Genomic DNA, 6,000 nt, shown 5'->3' with positions numbered 1-6,000 from the left:
ACTCCCGTGAGGGGAGGGGGGTGAAAAAGAGGCCATCTCGGCATTCTGATAGACAGCTGCTTTCACCCAATCACCGCTCAGGAACGAATCCAATGATCCTATCGGAGTCTTCAACCCACTCCCTTCCTTCGCCTCATTTGTTCAGCTCGTGAATCGCCGCGGCTGATCGTCTAATGAGAAGAACCCGCAGAACGGCTTCCATCGAATCAAAAGCCCGGCTGCCGGTATTTGATTGACTTTACACGTGCGTGCTTTACCGTGCTTCTCGCTTCTTAATGGGATGCTTCCCAGATGCGCTCCGGGGCAGATCCCATAATCCTTCCAAAGGGGGATTAAATTCTGCGAATTAAGAGGAGTGTTAAGAGTTTGAAGAGTGTATTTCCGCCAATTCCTACCGTATAATTTGGCTTGCTGAGTTAGTATCACTTGTGTGTGCACAACCTAACGTAGAATTTTCTGCCTTTTTAAATACGGAAGACTCTGTATTTCTTTATACTCCTACTGTCACTCAAGGAGATGCCTTTGTCGGATTGACAAGACACATTGTGTTTTAATTGTATCAGGCAAAAGCCAGAATCTTGTTAAAAGATTTGGTTTTTAGATATTATAGTAAGATTGAGATATGATATGTAACATATGTGATATTATTATATGATGGTATGACATGACATTATTATAGGTTTCCCCTGCCCAGTTGTGTCCAACTCTAGGGGGGGGGGTCATCTCCATTTCTGAGTTGAAAGAGCCAAGCATTATCCAAAGACGTGAACTGGCATGTGACCACGTGGCTGGCATGACTATATGCCAAGGTGCACGAAATGCGGTTACCTTCCCACTGAAATGGTACATATTTATTTTAATTTTGTTTCAAACTACTAGGTTGGCAGAAGCTAGGGCAGGAACAGGTACTCACCTCATCATGCAGTACCCTAGGTCTCAAACTGCCAACCTTCCGGTCAACAATCCCAGTATCTTAAGTAGCCCACTGCACCGTATTTTACTATATTATATGTTATGTTATATATCGTATTATATATCATATATTTATCATTCGTTGTTTCACATCATATATCATATTCTAATGACTTTTAGGGATAAAAAGAGGGGATTCTGGGCTACACCAGTTCTTGAGTCATTCTGTGTCAGGCAAGGCAATTTCCATTCCTTAAACTAATGCCTGGCCAGTTTTGCAATTAGGATTTGCGTTAGTGAAGGTCTGGGAGCTGTTGAAAAATGCCCCATGTAGGGCAGGGCTGTCAAACTCCCAGCCTGTGGGCCAGATGCGTCATGTGCTGCCCACGCTGTTTAGCAGAGGAGAAAAAAGTCTTGATGTGCCATGTAATGCTACCGTGACAATGTGAATTTGGCATCCCTGATGTAGAGGATAAGCCAATTAGGAAAATTTAAAACAATCTCTACTGTAAAACATTTATTGATACAAAATATACAAACAAAATTAAGTACTTCAGAATATATTGGGAAAAAAATCCAAGGCTTGTCTTATCAATAGGTGGCACATTTTTGTGGTTAAAAATTTGAGGGTTGGCTTTTGCATAGATGGGCTTATTTGCAAATATATATGGTATGTCAGTAAAGGTTTTAAGTTCAAGGAGTCTCTGAGTTCCCATAGAACCCAAGTTCATTCTATAAGAACAGATATAAATTAGAAATGCTGTATTAAAATTTAAAGATCTGAGGTCTGACAGATCACATGGCTCCTTAGCCTTTGCATTATTAAGGGTTTTCCTTACAGTATTTCTTCTTGCGTGCAACCAAAAGGCAACATTCTTTGTCATCTGAATACAGTATTGTCACTTCCAAAGTATACTTGTGGATATTTTTTTAAAAAGGAAAGTCCACACATTTTAAAATAGGCATTCATTTCTGACCAATTCATTATTGAGTCCATAAACAGATTATTGGAATAAAACAGAATTTTAAAAAATATTTTATTTGTCAGTCAAGAGGAATATTAACAAATTTGACAAACTTGACATTTTTGTTTACAAAATAAAAGTCTGCATCTCCCCCTTTGCATTTTAAGTGTATAGTACATGCGGATATCCCAAAATTGAAACAAAAAATAATTACAGATATTTTAATTGATCATTGACATTTTTAATCTTCACTTTTTGTTGAAAATAGGATAAATAATATATAAGTAAATGGCTGATTTACTTGTAGTTTATTTCAATGCAGATATGTTGCCCTGTTGCATGATAGAAAAGTATGGTGAGGTGCTGTTATCTCACAGAAAAAAAAAATAACTGGAAAACAACTTATGAATTATTTGTCTTCCTGATTTTCTTGCTTAGAACCAGGGTGTATAATTCAGTGCAGAAGAGCGCAGGACTTGTGCTGTTTAGTGTTTCTCAGGAAGAGGTCATTTTGGTAGATTCGGATCCTCATGCAAGATTAAAAGATGCACGTGCTGAAATGTCTCTTTTCTAAACATGCTAAGGCAGCATTAAATTTGTTCTCTCTTAAATTTGGATACACTAAAGCTGCTATTTGTTTAATCTCTTCTTATTTTCACATTTTAATAATGTAACAGCTCTGTGTCTATTCATAAGTAAACTAGAATGTGTTCAGTAGGACATACACCCTGGTAAAACGGGATAGAATGTCTACTGGAATATAATGCAACAAAAATACATTAATATTTTTATGATGGCCTGAAGTTGTTGCCCAGCATAATAGTTGCATTATTTGGTTTCAGGATGTTCAGACTAATCTCAAATTCCAATTCCTTTGAACAGAATAAAAGAGCTGCTGCGTCACCCATAATAGAAAAATGCTATCATGGAAGGACAAAAGATTAGCCCTGAAATCCCTAACGGTGGAACTGTTCAAGAACATGGCATGTTTACAGGTGGAAATTCTGTTAGTAGAGATTGAAATGGAGAATTCTGGAAGTAATGTTGAAGCCACTAGATCCCAAATCCTTTTGATTTGTTTCCTAACTGATTTATTCAGAGATTTTTTCTTTATTTAATTAAGTGCTTCTACAAAATCAGAAATACTTTTGCAACTGTTTTGAAGTTGCGTAACTATTTTAAAATTGCACTTTATGTTTGCCTTCAATAGAACAGCAAAATGCAGCAATTTATTTGGGGAAAGAATAGTTAAGCAAAATTCTTCAAGAGTAACAGCAGGAATGAATACCTTGGTTTAGGTTAGAAGGGTGAACTGAACTTTTTTCAGCATCCTTGATGTGGAAATGAGCATAAATCAAGATATATGCTCATGCAGTATTAACTATATTAAGTATTAAGTATGCTTACTTAAGGAATGAAGTCTTCTTTCCTCTTGGTAGAAACTACTTTTAATCTATTTGGCTTTACTATTTTGCTTAACCTGACTAGCAAATTAGGAAAAATAGAATGAATATGCTCAATCCTTTCACTCTTGTAGAAATAAAGATTAGGAAGCAATTCTTTTCCTTCAGTATTGACCTGAGTATCATTCATTGATATATCTTTTTTAATTTTGGATAGTTGGTGCATTTGCTTACCTGTTTGTTTTTAATAGGAATTGTTATAACCATCTAGGAGCTATACTTTTCAACTTTTTCTAGTGTGGACTAATATAACTCTAGTGCAGCCTCATCCCCTTCAGATGTGTTAGGAATTCAACACCTAGAATTCTCCAGCTAACATACAGTGGAAGATTTCTGGGAACCACAGCGCCACCACATCTGCAAAAGGTTAAGTTTGAGGAATGACAGTATTGTTTCATTTGATTTCCTGTGGTACATGAGGTACTTAGCAGGGTGGAGTGAAAATTAGATTAACTTTTTAAAACTAGGCTTTACAGCATGTTTGCTTGCTCGAGTACTGAACACAACCAAAATGACAAAAAGTTTGCTTCCGAATGAAAGGATATTTTGGTTTGTAAAAGGGCATCAAGCAAAGTATGATGTTTCTACTAGTTAGCTGTTCCAGATCCACATTGTGGAAAGTTCAAATTAAAGGATGATATATTAAATGAAGTTAGAGCATGCAGCACGCTGGTGTACTGTCATTTATGTAGCCTTAAGGCAAATTCTACCAAGCAACAACAGTTCTACCTTTAGTGCAAGTTCAATTAAAACTGTGTGAGAGGAATGTAAAGAAAGCAAACTAATGTGCAACTACAGTATGAGCCATCTGTATAATATTTTCCATGAGACATCAGCACATCTGTTAAATTCCTCGATTTCATGCAAAAATAGTTATATTCTTCTAAAATTTACATTCATTTCATATAAGTTTATTTACATATAGATCACTAGTTTGTGCTTTCCACCCATTGAAAACCAAAGATTATTTTTTCAAGTTGATTTCATTCATTCCAAGAAAACTGATGTTATTTTCTGATATATGCATTAATAATTTAATTTTTTTTAAAAGGGATTTTATTATTCTTATCAGCAATAAAAACATTTGTAAAGGATTTTCTGCTTCTCTTTCATATAAAATAAATTCATGTTTCAATTCAGGTTTTTTTTTATTTCCCCCAAAATATTATATGGCCCAAGTGAAGCTTGATATTTTGGAGGAAAGGCTGTTTTAGCAGTATACTGTATATTTATAATGAAAAACTATGCAACATTTTTTTAACTGGAATGGGCCATTTTTCTTGTGAGAGATCAGTCTCATCTTTTATTCATTCCTGCATGTTCTTCCCTCAACAGGATTGCAAATTGATGACATCACAAAACAAATACACTAATACAAAGTTCCTAGTACAAGGGTGTCAAACCTGCAGCGTCACGTTGCCATTCCGTGACATTTTGCAACTTTTTTTCCTTTGTGGAGCTGGGGTGGGTGTGTCCTGTGCGTGACGTATCCAGCCCATGGGCCGCCAGTTTGATACCCTTGTTCTAGTGTGTCAGTCAAATATCCACTAGACATAATTTACTTATGCAACTGCAAGTTATTAAGCAATGAACATCCATCTATGACTCATTGAAGGGAGAATGGCTGCTTGTATGATGACCAGGATTTCATAATCACTATGTACTCAATTTTAGTTTACTGGTATGTAAATTCAGACTGAAGAACTAGTCCCTTTGTCCTTAGTATTACTTTTAGTGATATATTGTACAGCATATTGATAGCATTTTAAATTCAAATTATTAATGTTGGCACCAGCATTTTAATCTGGAATAACTAACTTTTCTAAGAGATTCAACAGCAGTTGTAATGTTACACTAGTCATACATGCTTAATAAAACTGGTTGATAACAAATAGCGCAATTCAAATAAATCTGGTATTTAACAGAATGCAAATGTATTCCTTTGAACACCAATGGCTCAACCTACATATGGCTATTTAATTAGATATTTTGATTAGGGCCCTTAGATATTTTTTCTACATTTCCATTTTTAAAAATTGGACCAGGTGAGCAGACAAAATCACTTAGGAATCTCCAGTGCACCTGCTGTCCACCTGAGATAAGTTCAACAGTATGTAGAAAGGTTTTATATGAGATCAGCTATGTGCAGCCAAATGTACAGTGGTGAATAAAGACATTGATAAGCAGCATTCAGCCTCAACAGGGGGCAACATCTAGTCAACCTTAGCTGGTCTCAAACAAGTTATAATTGAACCTAGTTAATATATGAGTGGGCAAACACTAACAGGCTTCAGAGCTCTAGGCTAGCCTGGAAAGTTTTTTTAAAAAACCAATCCTTCAGTAGAATAGCAAACCATTTTGTTGTTGCCAAGATGGCCCTTAGTCATCAAGGATTGAGCTCCATTTCAGGGATTTTAATAAAACAATCAGCGCTTGTGCCACTGCAGGTGTACACTGCATCTACATTCAATATTTTCTAAATCTAAGGATAAACCAGCATTGTTGCTTACTGTACAGAATGGACAACTTGGGGGTTCCATATCCTTAGCACTTCCAGATCGTGCTTTAGAGCTTGCGTTTAATGCACCTATTTTGCACACTAGCCCATACCTCAAAGTATCCTTGCTTCTCAATTACTTTCATGTTACTGTCATTTCCAG

The sequence above is a fragment of the Natrix helvetica genome (assembly GCF_964273705.1).
Source record: "Natrix helvetica genome assembly, chromosome: 1".
NCBI classification, from domain to species: Eukaryota; Metazoa; Chordata; class Lepidosauria; order Squamata; family Natricidae; genus Natrix; species Natrix helvetica.
This window is presented reverse-complemented; position numbering follows the sequence as displayed.